This window comes from Siphateles boraxobius, unplaced genomic scaffold, assembly GCF_051911475.1.
Source record: "Siphateles boraxobius isolate OS27281-9 unplaced genomic scaffold, OSU_SipBor_1 31, whole genome shotgun sequence".
In the NCBI taxonomy this organism is placed as follows: domain Eukaryota; kingdom Metazoa; phylum Chordata; class Actinopteri; order Cypriniformes; family Leuciscidae; genus Siphateles; species Siphateles boraxobius.
The window spans coordinates 18,257,501-18,276,993 of NW_027508931.1; positions in this window are offsets into that span (position 1 = coordinate 18,257,501).

Below are 19,493 nucleotides of genomic sequence, written 5' to 3' on the forward strand. Positions count from 1 at the left end.
GCAAATAATTCAAGAACGATATATACAAATTGAATATGGTTCATTTTTGTAATAATTTTCATGTAAACATTCTTAAATGCATTCAATTGGTTATATATATATATATATATATATATATATATATATATATATAATCATACATCAATTCATACAATTAAATGAATTATCAATTACAACATTATACATCAATTAAACATTGGGCAAAGCACCATTAAAAAGTGCTTGTATTGTGGAATACGTTTTTAGACATTAAACAAACAAGGGACAGAATGAAAAAAAAGAAAACATGAGCAGGTACTTAAAAAAAACTGTGAAAGTCAAGATTCAAAACATTTTCAAATGCAATACAATACAGAAACAAACAAACAAAAAAACAAATGGAATATGAAGACAGGGCTTCTGCTTTTATCATCAAAAATTGCTTTAGACTTATAGTCAATAGAGTGAAATGTTACCGTGTTGATGCCATTTTTCTGTAAGAGAACACACTATTCCATAAAGGGTTAGTTCACCCAAAAATTTAAATTGTCATTAATTTCTCACACACATGTTGTTCCACACCCCACAAGACTTCCATTCATCTTGAGAACAAAAATGAAGATCTTTTTGAGGAAATCTGAGAGATTTCTGTCCTTCCATTGACAGTTTACGCAACTACCACTTTCAAGGTTCAGAAAGGTACACAGACACAAATGTACTCCATGTGACTCCAGTGGTTTAACCTCAAATTTATGAAGTTGGCACAAAGGTTGTGTGAAGAAGAATTTTTTTCTTACAAAATATAGATCGTTGACGCACGATCACAAGAGCGCCACAATGCATTCGTGCTGTTGACCCAGAAGCAGGATGAGAATGCCAGACCTGCCGACCTTGTAATTTTTCTTTTGCGTAGCATCAGCATTGGGGGTGTCATATTTTTTGAGACAATGCAAGACACACACAAACACAGGCCTATCTTCATAATTCTAGTTTTGACTTCTGAAGTTTTAAAATTTAGCTATTGCAGTGAAAGTCTAAAATTTCAATACTGCTCAAAACCATCTTTTTATTCATGATTAATATTGCATTGCATATAATACGTGCTGGTCAACTAGTCTAAAATTTAGAACCCCCTAGAAAACAGTAAAAAAATTAAAAAATAAATAGATGTGTACATTTAAGATAGGCTATTTAATTTATTATTCCAATATCCAAATATGATACTAAATCACACAGAAAAAAGGACTTTTATTTGTGACGTGCTGTCTTTGCATTTGAGCATTGCACATTTTAAACAGGACACGCATTAGCTGAATAAACGTTAGCTAATACAAACATATTTATAGAAAATAGTTGACAATGAATAGACAGGAGTCCTGTCACAGGACCAATAATAGCAAAACTAATCACTTATTCTAAAAGAATATCAAGTATAAGTTTAGATGAATCCGAAATATGGGGCTGTGTTAACAATAAAATGTCTGTCTTTTAACGAATTTTAAAAACACGGATGGATACTACAAAATGCTTTCTGACATTTTTACAGAAAAAAACAACCAAAAACAAAATTTAAACTTAGCCCATCAATTTACAATTACCTTCTCTCTCTGTGCGCGTGGTCTGTGTTTGTGAGAGAGAGCTCACGCAGCACTGATAGAACGGTACTTTTTAATCTATAAGTAACTAATGCGCTAGTTTTCATACAAAATAATTATGTAACATAATTAGGTACTTTAGTTATTTTGAACTCAATAACGTAACACATGCAGACTACGTTTCTCAACACTGAGAATGAATAAACGCCTGTTTCTCCAGACTCACGCTTACCTGTAATCCACAAATTACAAAACTTTCATAATCACTAAGCCATAGCGATTTTAATTTTATTTAGATTTATTGTCCATCAATACTTAAGCATTTTATAATTTGCACGGCTGAATGTTTTCCTCATATCTGAGTGACCATGAATGACGGAGTATTTTAAGATAATCCATGCGATCACTCCCGTGTGATCATCGAATCCAGATTAAGTTAACTAAAAACAATATTTCAACATTCCACATCCACCACAGCCCGTTTACCTTCAGGAGTCAGAAGTACCGTGACTACTGTACTGTCCTCGCTTATGAACTCAGTCAGACGGCGGACCGCGGGATCGAGCGGTATTCTTTATTGCTGCCGATTTTCAGTCTCTTTTTAATGATAGGCCTTACGCATCTGTCAAACATCCCCGCTTGCTATTTGGGAAATGAACCCAGCGCTATGATTGGTCGAACTCCGCTTCTTTTGCTGTTGCTTGATTTGAGCACTGCGTGTGCACAGAAGCGTCACCAGCTTTTTGCGTAGTTTAGAGTGACAAATCCTACCACCGTACTTTGAGGTCAAAATGCGTACCCGCTACGCAAAATGCATACAGGTAGGCAGGTCTGGAATGCATGGATGAGAACACAAGCACTGAGATGCTCAGGTGAAAGTAAAAAAAAAATATTGCATTTGCATCGCTTTTTGGGGGTTAAACCACTGAAGTCACATAGATTACACCGTGTTCTAACTACACGCGACACACAATAAAAGGTAGACATTAAACAAACAAGGGACAGAATGAAAAAAAAGAAAACATGAGCAGGTACTTGCACAATATAGCTCACAAAATTCCTTTTTTTTTTAAAAACTTCATAAACTGTGAAAGTCAAGATTCAAAAAATTCTCCAATGCAATACAATACAGAAACAAACAAACAAAAACAAATGGAATATGAAGACAGGGCTTCTGCTTTTATCATTAAAAATTGCTTTAGACCTATAGTCAATAGAGTGAAATGTTACAGTGTTGATGCCATTTTTCTGTAAGAGAACACAATATTCACCCAAAATTTAAATTGTCATTAATTACTCACACGCATGTTGTTCCACACCCCACAAGACTTCCATTCATCTTGAGAACAAAAATGAAGATCTTTTTGAGGAAATCTGAGAGATTTCTGTCCTTCCATTGACACTTTACGCAACTACCACTTTCAAGGTTCAGAAAGGTACACAGACACAAATGTAATCCATGTGACTCCAGTGGTTTAACCTCAAATTTATGAAGTTGCACAAAGGTTGTGTGAAGAAGAACATTTTGGTCGCATATGCTCCTGAAATTTAATCGGTGCGACCTAAAAATATATTTTGGAGCATTTGTGCGAGTGCAAATAATGTGATGCGACCTGTTTTTATTTCTCTACAAAATTTTCGCAAATTACTGCACAGTGTTAACCTTATTTGTGCACTGATATGCGGTGGCCGGACCATCATTCTATCCAACGATTACATCCAATCAAACTTCATCATCCTTACATTCTTAACTTTAAAGCAGATTTTAGATTGGTTAATATTAGCTGTCAATCACTCCCATTCACTTTCGCTGCGCTCCGTTGTCACGTGACAGGGAGCTGACTACCGCGCAAAATTTAAAAGGCTGTGTCGGTACACGATCTGTTCCACCTGGACGATCCGTTCTACGCATGCGTAGTAGACGCAGTAGAAAACGCACATGCGCAAATGATAATTCTGTTTTGCAACGCTAATTTTGATTTCAGGGTTCCCACTCTAAACCAAATGTCAAATTCCCTTACTTTTCCCTGACTTTCACTGACTAAAAAGATTAATTTCCATGACCTATAATGAACGGCAAAACAGGCCGCTGTTTTGCGGAGCACCGAGCAGACAAAAAACAGCCACAGACAGTGTTTTAAATCCAACCAATTTCAAACTTAATTTACTTGCTCACATATGTTTTTAGTACAGTTCTAAGTTAAACACACAAACATACAAACATAACTTTTCTTTTTTCTTATTTTTTTTTTTACACGTTAAATGCATTGATATTTGTCTGTACAATTTCTACAGAAATACATTTATGGTTTCTACTCTTTCATGGGTTAAATGCTGTTTGTCATCGAGTGACTACAATGACTACACCGTATGCAACCAACCGACTGGATGTGATGTATTAAGATCAAAGCTATGAGTGTAAAGTTTGAAAAAACTGATGTTTTCATTAAAATGTTGTTCTTACTAGGCTATTTCTGTAAAATGGTTATGATGATTATTTACACTACCTGTCAAAAGTTTTGAACAGTAAGATTTTTTAGTTTTTTTAAAAAGACACTCCCCAAGCCTGCATTTATTTGATCCAAAGTACAGCAAAAACAGTACAATTTGAAATATTTGTACTATTTAAAATAACTGTTTCTGTTTGAATATACAGTAGTCAACATTTGAAGTGGATCAGAAAAGTGCATCAAAGTTGTCCTAATGCCTGGCTCACACTACAGGAGTTTTAGGCCGATTTATGCCCAATTCCCCCCCGGGAATCGGAGAAAATATCTTGTCGAGGACCTCGATCGGTTCCGATGTTCGGTGCAGATTATCTGGTAATGTGAGGCGTTCACAGATCGAATCTTGCACCTCCCGATCTGCTCTCATACAAATCGGGCTCGCCCCGATCATATCAAACATGTTTGATATTTATCGGGATGAGCAAGATTGTGATTACGTCAGTACTGTCACAATAGCCAATAAGAAACAAGTAGGGCTGTCGCGGTGAAGGAATTCCATTACGGTAGGCTAATTTTGAGTGACTCATCAGCATGATATGCGCATAGACTGTAAAAAAAGGATATGCGGTATTATCTTTATTTATTATCTTTATTTATTTATTTATTGCTAAATAAAAAAGTGTTACACTGTTGTCAGCAGGCACGAAGACTAGTACATGTTCGGTAATGAAACCGAAACAAAAGAAAGTGGAGTAAACAGAATATACAATGTCAAAACAAGGGTCCACATAATATAACAGAACATAAACCTGACACTAAGCTTGTTAGATCATTGTTATATAACAGTTAGTTACGATCCTGGAATCTCACCTAACGAGAGGCTTTCTGCTGATATTTCACCAGTATCTTCATTGCTCATCTCTGCGTGTTGTATACAGGCTGTCACTCAGTCCAGTTACACAGTTAGGCCACTAGGTGGCGGCAAGAGACTGCCTATGAGTGAGTCATACATTTCCGTTGAATTAACAAAGAAATTCAGATTCATTCTAATATATGTAATGAAACAAGCTGTTAATTATTTTAATATTTAATTTTAACTTTGAGCTCCACTTTATAAGGCTCAGCTGCCCATTCCGGCGCATGGGCAAGGCAACGCTGAAGCTGATGCGTCACCTCATAGAGATGACGCCATTCATTAGAAATATCCTTAAATGTTAAAAGGATGATTTTTTTAAAAGATTTTGCTTTCCTTGGTCACGGCAACCTTTTCACTAATATGACTTGATCTGAAGGATCTGTTGCGTGAGATCACGTGATCATGGTGGAATCATATCTGGCACGATAATCTTATTAACATTTTGTAGTGTGTGATGCGCCACGATTTTCAAATCTTGTGATAAACTACCAACATTACTTCTGAAGGACAAATATTATGGGTTTTCCAGGACTTAAAAATTAATATTTATCAAATAATTATTTCATACCTACACTACCAGTCAAAAGTTTTCGGACATTAATATTTTTAAGAGTTCTTGTCAAATGCCTGGCTCACACTACAGGAGTTTTAAAATCCTAACCGATTTTGAAATCTGGTTGCAGCACACACTTAAGGAGAATCTTTGCAGATTTTCTTCCCTCAAATCTTAAACATGCTCACACTATATTGATTTATTAATTCTACCATGGTATATTAATGAAGGTAAGGGCTGCGCATGATCAATTTTAAAATTATGTGCTACTGCCACTTAGGGGGCGAAATGCGACAATCGTATCCTAATGTCGTGTGCAGTGAAAAGGCTGCTTACCGTGACCCTTTTATAATTTATTATTATTTTTTAGCTTACCTTGTAATAACCTGACGTGACGTGAAGCTGCAAGACGACAAAATCAATCATAAATCACAGCCATAACCGTGCGTGGGCTCTGTTCGCAGCTAAACACGAAAACCAAACGGAATTAAACTAAAATTAAACCATTAAACATTATTCAAAATACATAATCAGTGACTGATACAATCATTGTAATGAAATGCACTTGTTTGAGCTTAAAATGGTCTGAGCTTGAATATCATTTTGTGAGACTTTGATTGCCACTATGAGAGCAACAATGGATAATTTACCTCAGATTTTGAAAAGAAATTAAAGGAAAAAAAAAAATATATATATATATATATATATATATATATATATTTTATACACGTGATCTCCCGTTTAACAGACGGTCTCATGGATTTTATGGACACATGAAATAAGTACACAAGACTGAAAATTCATATGAAGTGTGCCATGTGGGACAGGGCCTATGATCGTGAACCACAATAGCCACTTATATTGATTTTGCCCAGCCATTATTTCCCATGTTTGATTTCTGTATTTGACCGATTGTTTACCGTTGCTGACTACATTCTGCCTGGCCCAATCTGGATTGTTTATTGGACTCTGATTCTTGCTGCCTGCCTCGGCCCTTTGCCTGTCAACCTGGTCAGTGGTGGGCAAAAATACATCAAAAACTATTTTGTTACAAAATACAAATACTGGTACATAAAATGTAACAAAATAAAATACAAAATACTGATGTGAAAAATGTATTTAAATAAAATACAAGTAATTCGTATTTTGAAAATACAAAAATACTCCCACAATAATCTTAAGTCTTTTTTTTATTACTGAAAGGTCAATAACACAAATAGTAGCAATAACACAAATATGAGAAATGTGTAAATTCAAAATGGCGAAGAAGCAAAATAAAAAAGTATGGGCATTTCACTAAACCTCTACAGGGCCTGAAATAGCTCCCTCTGACGTAAATGGCATGTATAGCTAAGTTCACATCAATGGTGTGGTAGGCTGCCCTTAATAGCAAAACCTGTTTGATGTAGGCTACGTAGCCATATTATCACCGTTACTCTACTCGTGCCTTAAAGGACAAGTTCGGTATTTTACACTTAAAGCCCTGTTTTAAGATCGTTTCTGATGAAATAGAACGGTTAAGATTGAAATTTGGAAAAATGCTGCTGTCCCGAGAATTTTTGGTTTCTGTGTTAGCAGAAACACCAACAGGTGTTTTACCATTTGGTGTAAAACTGTGGACCTATTTTTTCAAACACCTCACAACCGGACATTCTTCCGTTGAGAGCTTGAATAATAGACACTACCAGCCCAGTTGGTGGCGATAATGCACCTTTGCCAATGTTTGGATAGCGTAGCCTACGATACCGCGACTGCGTAAGACTACAACACAAGTCAATTGAGTTGGACAAAAACTATGATAAAACCTGTTGGCAAGCATCTTTTGCAGCAATTTTTGTGTAAAAATAACAGACCGAGAATTTGTCACAAAATCAAAATTCCATTTTAATCATAATATATATGATTAATCATATTAATCATAATATGTGTTGGTTTGTTTTACACACGAGACTCTTAACTGCCCTGACCCCGTGTGCCTTCTCCATGCTAAGCAAGTTAAGCGTTCACAATATAACGTTCACCATCGTTGTGTTTTATTGCGAGTGTACACAAATATAAGTAAATATATTATATTTATATAATACATATACATATTATTTTTTTCTCCAAAATATTCATATAACCCATATATGTATTTAAATGTTTTGTTTGCTTTAAATTAAATTAAGATTGTATATTTGGTAATTGAACCTAAATGAATTTTAAATTAATGTGCTATATTTCAGATCAATACAATAAAAGTTTTCCTTCATTTTAATCAACACTAACTTTATTCTCATCTGAATTATAAATAACTTATTTCTGTATAAAATAAAAAAATCCTGAATAATCCAGACCAAACAGAGTGCACTATTCCTACAACATCATCAGTGCTGAAGCGGAACTACCAGAGCCTTCGGCAGATAGCAAGCAGATGCAGCATCTGTGTTGTAACGAGGCAGGGTCAGGCCAGGGGGATCCATATGCAGCTTTTTATTAAGAATGGTCAAGACAGAAAGGGTGAGCAATGGCAAACAGGGCAGAACAGAAAAGGCAGAGACAAACCAAGTTCAGACATGGGCAGTATTTCAATTAAATGTATTTTAAATACGTATTTAATTACTTTAGTGTATTTTGTCATCTGTATTTTGCAGGTGTGGAAAAATTTAAATGTCTTTTGTAACAAAATATTTTGAGGGAGTGTATTTGGAGTATTTCAAATACTTAAATACTTAAGAAAAATCACCATAGTAAATGATTTTGCCATATTTTCGGTCTTATGTTGGCAATGGCAATGTCCAGATTAGATGCACGAAAATCACGTGACACCCTGTAGACCGGGCTCCCTCCAAGAAGTGAATGAGTTTTAAACTCTTAAAAATGGCATTAAGGTAAAGTGTTTTGTGATATATATATACACAGGGCCGGCCCGAGGCATAATCGAACTACGCGGCTGCTTGGGGCCCCCTGGGTTTAAAAAAAAAATGTCAGATGACTTAAACAAGTGACATAAATGAATGAATGAATAATTCAAGACAAGAAAATTCTGATTTCATGATCAATATTCCTGCCAACAACTGCTGATGTGTCTGCCAGCGTTTAAGTCATGCGCATAATCTAGACACCTCGCGAGTGCATAGACAGTTCGTGCGCAACTGCGCATAGTCACGGTATCAGTTTAAGTTGGAGAAAATAGCCGCAGGGGAACTTAACCTTCTAGGTGTAAGGGTAGCAGTTTGAATAAATAATAAACATAGCAGTTTGAACTCTTCTCCAATTTATTATACCACACATCAGATCACTAACTCCAAAAACCTGCGACACTCCAGTACCAAGTGCGCACGACCCATTCCTATCTACGGCAAGCCCCGAGAGGAAAAATAGATTGCATACACACATACAACGAGCGCCAGTACATCATTACCGGTATTATAGTAACAGACTTTGTTGGATTCTGTCATGTACAATTCAACAAAGTCTGTTACAATAATAATAATAAAAAAGATTTTGAGGACAGTTACACCGTATTGAGACAGTTGAGAAATAATAATATTTTTACAGTTTTCAACAATAATTGTCATTGTTGAACCCTTGCTCTTATTATGTTTCTAATTTCTGGGTTTTGTCATTATTTGAGCAAATAATTTATTTTACATGTTTTGAGACAGTTTGTTTTAAGAAGTTTCAAAGAGTTAGTAAAAGAGTAAAGTAAAAGTTAAATCTTTTTTATTTAAGTAGGCATCTATTTTTTATTAAGTATTTATTTTGTATTAATACATAACCTCACTGTATTCATTTATAATGTATCATTATTGTGTGACATTTATGTCAATAATCGTCAAACACAGGTGACTTCGAATAGTGGGAGGGGGCCCCCAAATCAAATACTGCTTAGGGCCCCCAAAAGGCTCGGACCGGCTCTTAATATACAGTCTACACACACACATATTGCACACTGAACGGTATTATAGAGAAAATAATTGTGCCTTATGAGACCAATGCACTGTGTTGTCATTCATAAAAGGACATCATAGGCCCTACCTATTATGAAAAAGCGCGTTTGTCGTAACTCCACTGAAACGTTTTTAAACGTATAACATGAGAAATATTGATCTTGATTTTGTATAAAATAATCATCAATCCTATTGTGCATTCTGTTTTTGTTAAATAAATTTAAAGCAATATCCACCCGAAATGGCACAAATTTTAAAATTAAACTAAAATGCTCACGGCTGCACGGGCATTCATAACTGTGCGCGCCCACGGTGAGGAACGAGCAGAACAGAGTGAACGTTGTTTAGTTCATTCCTACTTCCATAGGAATTAATTGAAAAAGCTCGCTCTACTCTACACCATTATTAATGTGTTGTGCGGACGTCCGTATTTTACTTCCACTTCCAAGTTAGCGATTTTAAAGCTCCCAGCGGTGTCACACGTTGATTAACCGGTGGAAAAATATTCCCATAGTAACATCCCTAATATTTATATATAAATAAAATAGGCCTACCTGATTTTGAACATAAGAGGGCAGTATAGCACTATGTATGATTTGGAATTATTATTTTTTTTGACTAAACAACCATTCTGGCTGTTTTTAAACTTAAACTCAATTCTTTAATTGAAAAAAATGAATAAAATGGGTTTAGTTCTAATATTTGTGTAATTTTATATAAAAATAAATGGTGTATAATTACATTTTAGAAAGATATGAGACATTTCTTGATTCTTTTTTTTTACATTAATTTAATCCCTCACCATAGCAAAACCGTTTGAGATATTCAATATCCGTTCACAATTTAGCATCTTTAATGTATTTTCATCATGTTGAAAAAGTTTGGCGTGAATAAAACTAAACTACTTAGGAGGAGTAGCTAAAAACTCAGAATCTGAAATCCACATTCAAACCTGTTGGTCGTAGATAATGACTGTAAATTAGAAAGTTGTCCGGCTCGAAGAGTACAATATACGTACCGAGTTTTGTTACTGTAGATAAACCCCCCCCCCCCCCCCCCCCCCCCCAACACTTTTGTCAAAAGCATTTAGAAAGTGACACACTTCCTGCTGCCAGTTGGTGGTACTATAACTTTGACTCAGAATAGTCACATACATGTGATCGGCCTCTTAAAGCGAACACACTGCTGAAGTTTCATCAAGATCAGTTAATGTATGATGAAGTTATAACACACTTCCTGTTTCCATTATTCACCATAAATTTGTTTCCTCACCACGGTCAAACCATTCGAGATATCAAAAATCCGTCTGCAATTTAGCATCCTCAATGTGTTGACCTCAAGGTGACCGAGTTTGGCAGTAAACGGATGCAATCTCTAGAAGTACTTCAAATTCCAGAGCAAGCGTTCTCCAAACAACCCATAATAGTCGACTTCCTGTTGGGCTGGCGTAAAACTTGACCGAGGGAAAGTTGTTTTGCCCGATGAGATCTATATGTGTACTGAGTTTCATATTAATTCACGCAAGCGTGTTTGATCTATGGACCAAGTTTTGGGGACCCCATTCAAGGGGGCGCAGTTGAGCCCCCCTGCTACGCCCGGGTACCAGCTTCAGCTCGGCCCTGATGACCGTGGGCTCTGACCTGTGTGCAAAGTTTCAAGAGTTTTCAAGCACGTTAAGGGCCCCAAAAGCCCCTGAAACATTGAACACCATTAAAATAATAGTCAAATTCCCCAAACCCCACACACAGAGACAGAGGGAGAGGGAGGGAGAAAATTCTCCTGAAAATCACATTCAAACCAAAATATCTGACTTTGTGTTGTTCGGAGCTAATGACTGTAAATTAGAAGGTTGTCCGGCTCGAGGAGAACAATATACATACCGATTTTTGTTACTGTAGTTAAAACTAATATCCCATTGTTGACTAAAGGTGGCACTACTGAGCCCCTCACCAAACCAGTTTCTGAAACTTTGCACATGTCTACTGCCTAATAAATGTGATGTGTCTATCGAGTTTCATGCAATTTCAAGCATGCTAAGAGTCTCAAAAGCATCAAACAAGAATATTAAAGTTTGATGCCTTGCCCAGGCTACATTATCTTAGATATTAAATAATCCTTTCACAGGTCTACATCTGGCATGTGTTTACATTATACAGATGAAGTTTGAAGCAAATCGGGTAAAAATAAGAGGGTGATTTCAAAGCATTTTGAAAGTGACACACTTCCTGCTGCCAGTTGGTGGTGCTATGACTTTGACTCACAATAGTCACATCCATGTGATCGGCCTCTTACAGCGAACACACTGCTGAAGTTTCATCAAGATCAGTTAATGTATGCTGAAGTTATAACACACTTCCTGTTTCACGTTTCTCGCTATAATTTCGTTTCCTCGCCACGGCCAAACTGTTCGAGATAACAAAAATCCCCTGGCAATTTTTCATCCTCAATGTATTGACTTCATGCTGACCGAGTTTTGTGCCATTTCTTTGAATTCTCTAGGAGAAGTACTTTAAATTCCATTGCATGCGTTTTACAAACAATCCTAAATAGCCGACTTCCTGTTGGGCTGGGGTAAAAAGTAAGAGTATGAAGTATATATGAACCGATGAGATCTATATGTGTACCGAGTTTCATATTCTTATATGCAAGCGTGTTTGATTTATGGACCAAGTTTTCGGACCCCATTCCAGGGGGCGCTGTCTAGCCCCCCTGCCACGCCTGGGTACCATCTTCAGCCAGAACCTTATGGCCGCGGGTTCTGACCCACGTGCAAAGTTTCAAGAGTTTTTGGGCACGTTAAGGGCCCCAAAAGTGGCCGAATAGTCGTAAGAACAATAAAAGAGAATATAGCTGCGAGCAGCGATTACGGGCCCAAGCCGGTGGCACCGCAACCCGGGTGCCTTTACCTAAAGGCACCGGAGTGGCGGTGCCGCCGGCTTTGGCCCTTCATCGCTGCTCGCAGCTATATTTATATATATATATATATATATATATATATATATATATAAACAAGCCGGTGGCACCGCCACCCCGGTGCCTTTGGGGTTACTGTGCATGACGGGCTATAACGTAACCCCGCTTTGACCTTTGAGAAGATGTGTGCTGTAGAGCTTGCATTGGTGTGGGCTCTGCAAAAGTGTGCATTGAGGGCACATATCAACCACAAAGTATGCGTGAGCAACCTTCTGAAACCTACAATGAAAAATGAGACACCCTACGGTCTCATGGACTTAATGGACACATGAAATAAGTACACAAGTTTGAAAGTTATATGAAGTGTGCCAAGACAGAATATTTGCCTGATCTGATTAGAAAAATAGTTTGTGTGTGTGTGTGTGTGAGGCGTGATTGACCAATGTAGACATAAAAACATACTCCGTCCTTTTGTTCATACAGGACATTATTCAAACTGCAAAGTGTTTACTTATATTTGTGTACAATCGCAATAAAACAAAACATTGTGCTTTTGTGAAACTGTACTGCTAAACTACAACTGTCACCCAACCAAAATCTCTTACACACACACACACACACACACACACACACACACACACACACACACACACACATACACACACACATACACACACACACACACACACACACACTTAGTTTAAAAGCAAAAAAATCTTTTGGACATTCATCATATTGCATTGGTTTTCATTTCTTGTCCTCGAACAGAGCCCTAATCTGTTTATTTTTTCAGTTACACATTCTACATTGATTAAAAAAGAAAAATCAAATGTGTTTTTATTTTATACATAAATAAATAATCTATCATTCAGATGAGAATAAAGTTAGTGTTAGTTCAAATTTTAAGGAAAACAAATATATGATCTGAAATATAGCACATTCATTTAAAATTCATTCAGGTTCAATTACCAAACATACAAATCTCAATGTAATTTAAAGCAAACAATACATTTAAAATATATGGGTTGTATGCTATTTTTTTATATAAAAAGATATATATCCAAAAAGACAAGGCCTAAACTTTAACAAGGGTTAAACAATCACTGTAACAGACACAATCACACACACACACACACACACACACGTCAAATCACTTACATTTTAGATGCAATATTGACGTTTTTTTCTGTTTCAGCAGCGAAAATAGTTAAACAAAGATCACAGCAGAACCATCGAGGATCTCACAGCAACGCGTTCTCATTACTGAATGATTCAGCATTTTGAACGAATCGGTTGACAAAGATTCAACGACCAATCCATAATCTGTCTCATTCATGAATGACTCAGCCGTTCGAACGAATCGTTTGAACGAATGAATCAATGACTCTCTCATTAAGACGGTCGCCTGGCGACACCTAATGACGGTTTAGTGATATGTTTAAAAGTATCATTCTTTCCAACGATTGTTAATTAACTCATATTTGAAACATAAGCTATATATATATATATATATATATATATACACACACATGTATACACAAAAATAAAATAAAAACACATTTGAAGCGTGTTTGCTTACTAAATTGTGAGCTGAACGAAAGTTGCAGCAAAGATCAGCAACAGGAGTCAAAATTCATTAATCACGAGAGTGAAGAGCTGACTGAAAAAAATGATGACGGAATATTTTGTGTAAAAGCGCCTATTTAAGCGAATCTGTCATTTACTCATTTGTTGTTGTGTTTTACCTGAAAACCGGAAACAATCGGCCCCCGATATGGTACTAATTTTAAAGTGACACTAAAAAGTATGCGGCTGCATTGGCATTCATAACGGTGCGCGTCCATGGCGACGAGCGAGCAGAACAGAGCGAACGTTTTTTCATTTCTACTTCCATAGAAATTCATTCGAGCGCACTGCGAGCGCCACCACTATAAATGTCCGTGCGGACGTCCTTATACTTTACTTTCACTTTTATATTAGCGATTTAAAAGGCCTCGCTGGTGTCTAACGTCGATTAACCGGTGGGAAAAGATCCTCACAGCCACATACCTAATATATTTATATTTAATTACAATAGCCATACCTGATAAAAAAGTTTTATGTACTGAGTTGATATCATTATAGCAGTATAGCCCTTTGTATTACTTGATGTATTTATTTTTTAACTGAATAGCACATTCTGGCTGTTTTTAAACTTGTACATTATTCTTAAATTGAAAACAAGAATAAAATGGGTTTAGTTCTGATATTTGTGTAATTTTATCTAGAAATAAATGGTGTATAATTAATTTTTTAGAAGATATGAGGCTTTTAGTGTTTACTTTTTTGACATGACTTTAATCCCTCGCCATAGCAAAACAATTTGAGATATTCAATAGCCATTCACAATTTAGCTTCTTTAATGTATTTTCATCATGTTGAAAAAGTTTGGTGGGAATTGAATAAACCACTTAAGAGGAGTGGGTAAAAAATCAGAGGCTGATTTTGCCAAAAATCCACATTAAGACCAAAATAGCCCACTTCCTGTTGGGCTGGCTTAAAGTTGTTTGGCCCGATGAGATCTATATGTGTACCGAGTTTCATAATATTACATGCAAGTGTGTTTAATTTATAGACCAAATTTTCTGACCAAGTTTATGGACCAAGTTAATTTAATTAATAAACGAATTATATAAAACTATTTTCAATGCACTACAATTCAACTGGTTATATGCCTTTACTTATTAATACAACTTATTTAAAAAATACAAGGCGTAAGACATTTATTTTCTTTTTTAATGCAGGCCAGACCAAACAGCAGTGAAATGGTTAATCTAGCCCCCCTCCCCCTCCCCACACTCACAGACACACACACACACACAGAGACGTAGGCTCAGAGAGAGAGAGACATAAAATGACAATTTTCAAACCAAAATATCTGACTTCCTGTTGGTTGGAGCTATTGAGTGTAAATTAGAAAGTTGTCTGGCTGGAGGAGAACAATACACATACCGATTTTTATTACTGTAGATAAAATTAATCCCCCCACTTTTGACAAAAGGCGGCGCTACTGAGCCCCTCACAACGCCCGTTTCTGAAACTTTGCACATGTCTACTGGCTAATAAATGTGATGTGTCTGTCGAGTTTCATGCAATTTCAAGTATGCTAAGAGTCTCAAAAGCATAAAAAAAGAATATTAAAGTTTGATGCGTTGCCACGATAACAGTATCTAAGATATCAAGAATCCATTCACAGGTCTACATCTGCCGTGTGTTTGCATTATAGTAGTGAAGTTTGAAGCAAATCGGGTTAAAATAAGAGGGTGATTTCAAAGCATTTTGAAAGTGACACACTTCCTTCTGCCAGTTGGTGGCGCTATAACTTTGACTCACAAGAGTCACATCCATGTGATCGGCCTCTTACAACGAACACACTACTGAAGTTTCATCAAGATCAGTTAATGTATGAAGAAGTTATAACACACTTCCTGTTTCCATTATTCGCCATAATTTCGTTTCCTCGCCACGGCCAAACCGTTCGAGATATCAAAAATCCGCTGGCAATTTTTCATCCTCAATTGCTTGACTTCATGCACACCGAGTTTGGTGGTGATTGGACGAATTTCCTAGGAGAAGTGTTTCGAATTCCATTGCATGCGTTTCCAAACAACCCTAAATAGCCGACTTCCTGTTGGGCTGGGGTAAAAAGTAAATGCACGAAGGATATATGAACCGATGAGATCTATAAGTGTACCGAGTTTCATATTATTACATGCAAGCGTGTTTGATTTATGGACCAAGTTTTCGGACCCCGTTCCAGGGGGCGCTGTCGAGCCCCCCTGCCACGCCCGGGTACCACCTTCAGCCAGCCCTGATGGCCGCGGGTTCTGACCTGTGTGCAAAGTGTCAAGAGTTTTCGTGCACGTTAAGAGCCCCAAAAGTGCCCGAATAGTCGTTAGAATAATAATAATAATAATAATAATAATCCTTAGGAAAACAATAGGGCCTTCGCCTTTTCAAGGCTTGGGCCCTAATAATAATAATCCTTAGGAAAACAATAGGGCCTTCGCCTTTTCAAGGCTTGGGCCCTAATAATAATAATAATAATTATAATAATAATCCTTAGGAAAACAATAGGGCCTTCGCCTTTTCAAGGCTTGGGCCCTAATAATAATCCTTAGGAAAACAATAGGGCCTTCGCCTTTTCAAGGCTTGGGCCCTAATAATAATAATCCTTAGGAAAACAATAGGGCCTTAGCCTTTTCAAGGCTTGGGCCCTAATAATAATAATAATAATAATAATAATAATAATAATCCTTAGGAAAACAATAGGGCCTTCGCCTTTTCAAGGCTTGGGCCCTAATAATAATCCTTAGGAAAACAATAGGGCCTTCGCCTTTTCAAGGCTTGGGCCCTAATAATAATAATAATAATAATAATAATAGTAATAATAATAATAATAATAATAATAATCCTTAGGAAAACAATAGGGCCTTCGCCTTTTCAAGGCTTGGGCCCTAATAATAATAATCCTTAGGAAAACAATAGGGCCTTCGCCTTTTCAAGGCTTGGGCCCTAATAATAATAATAATAATAATAATAATAATAATCCTTAGGAAAACAATATGGCCTTCGCCTTTTCAATGCTTGGGCCCTAATAATAATCCTTAGGAAAACAATAGGGCCTTCGCCTTTTCAAGGCTTGGGCCCTAATAATAATAATAATAATAATAATAATAATAATAATAATCCTTAGGAAAACAATAGGGCCTTCGCCTTTTCAAGGCTTGGGCCCTAAATATATATATATATAAATATAGCTGCGAGCAGCGATTACGGGCCCAAGCCGGTGGCACCGCAACCCTGGTGCACCAGGGTGGCGGTACCGCCGGCTTTGGCCCTTCATCGCTGCTCGCAGCTATATTTATATATATATATATATATATATATATATATATATATATATATATATATATATATATATATATATATAAAGAAGCCGGTGGCACCGCCACCCTGGTGCCTTTAGGGTTATTGTGCACGACGTGCAAAAGCGTAACCCTGCTTTGATTGTCGAAAAGAAGTGTGCTGTAGAGCAGTGTTTCTCAACCGGGGGTACGCGGACCCCTAGTGGTCCGTGGCAAAATTGCAGGGGGTCCGAAAAAACATTAAAAAAATATATTTTTTTAAATATCCTAAAATGTATTTTTTAGCTTTATTGTTTACTTTAGTACTACTAAAACCAGAATTAAGGTTGAAATTACAAATTATTTTAAATGACCTCTTGTGCGTTTTTATTTTTGCCACGATTTGCCGCCATTTTATTCAATCCAGTACGTTTACAGCGCGTTGATTTCAGTCAGAGAACTGTCGCATGGGCCGGGGAGAGCAGCAATCATGGACAGGTGGCTTAAAAAAAATGATGGGCCATCTACCAGCTGGTCTGACACAAGACAAGTAAATTCCAGCCCACCAGAAAAGCGAATTAAAAAGGACAGAACAAAAGCACGTCAATATCAAGACAGTTACAAAATTTTGGGTTTACCACAACAACTACTGAGCCTCCACAGCCATTGTGTTTTCTGTGTGGTGAGGTCCTGTCTAACCACGCAATGAAACCATCCCATTTACAGCGACATCTGAAAACGAGACATGCTTCATATGTAGGTAAATCTGCAGACTTTTTCTACAGAAAACTTTCTGAATTTCGGAAAAGTCAAGACACACTAAAAGAGGCAAAACAGATGACCAGTTCTTCCCTGCTTGCTTCATATGAGGTATCTTTGCTTGTAGCCAAATCGAAAAAACCATACTCAGTTGCTGAGGAATTAATTGTGCCAGCAGCTGCCATCCTAGCAGAGACAATGTTAGACAAGAAGGCAGCAGATGCAATTAAAACGGTGCCTTTATCCAACGACACTGTATGCCGTCGGATTGATGTTATGTCTGTGGATATCCTTGCGCAAGTGGTGGAAAAATTAAAGCGGTCTGACTGTTTTGCTTTACAGTAAGACGAGTCAACTGACGTTAGTGGCAAATCACAACTGGTAGCGTTTGTTCGCTTCAAAGACAAAGATAATATCACCGAACATATTCTTTTCTGCAAGACAATGCTGGCCAGAACCACCGGCGAGGATGTTTTTAATGTTGTGGATTCTTTTTTCACGGAGCACTCGTTGAACTGGCAGCGCTGCTCACATATCTGCACGGACGGAGCAGCATCAATGACGGGGCGAACCCGTGGATTCCTCGCACGCGTAAAACAGGTAAACCCTGGCATTAAGACAGTTCACTGCATAATTCACAGGGAAGCTTTAGCTTCAAAACGTATGTGCCCCAAATTACACAAAGTCCTTAATGATGCTGTTAAAATCATCAACTTCATTTAATCCCGACCTCTAAATGCCAGACTGTTTGAAAAACTATGTGATGGAGCAAATTCTGAACACCAGCAATTGTTCCTTCACACTGATATACGCTGGCTCTCAAGGGGAAAAACACTCCAGAGACTGTTTGAGTTACGTGATCAAGTCAGTGACTTTCTCTCTGAGCACTTGCATTCACTTGCACCACTGCTGAAGAACAACAGCTGGCTGGCATATTTAGCTTACCTGGAAGATGTTTTCAGCAGGCTGAATGACTTGAACTTGGAATTGCAAGGTAAAGACACAACTGTCCTACACCTGTATGATCGAGTTTCAGGGTTCATGAAGAAAATTGAGCTCTGGTGTCGGAAATGCCAGAATGGGAATGTAAGTAGTTTCCCTCAGCTGGACATGTGTCTTGTTAATGCTAGAGCTGAAAAAGTGAGCATTCTGCAGACAGTACAGGCACACTTGGACAAACTTTCCTCTGAGTTCAGATCATATTTTCCTGACATTGAGGTTCATAATTCTGCACTTGACTGGATAAGGAACCCTTTTGTGGCTACCTGCACCCAGACCGTTCCTGTTACTCTCCAGGAAAGACTTATTGATTTGTCCTCAGATAGGGGTTTGAAGATAATGTTTTCAGAAACATCACTGACACAGTTTTGGTGCAATGTTGAAAAGGAGTACCCTGATGTTGGGAAACATGCTCTGTATGAACTGCTGCCTTTTGGATCAACCTATTTGTGTGAGGTCACAATTTCAGCCATGGCACACATAAAGACAAAACAGAGTAACAGACTCAGCTTGG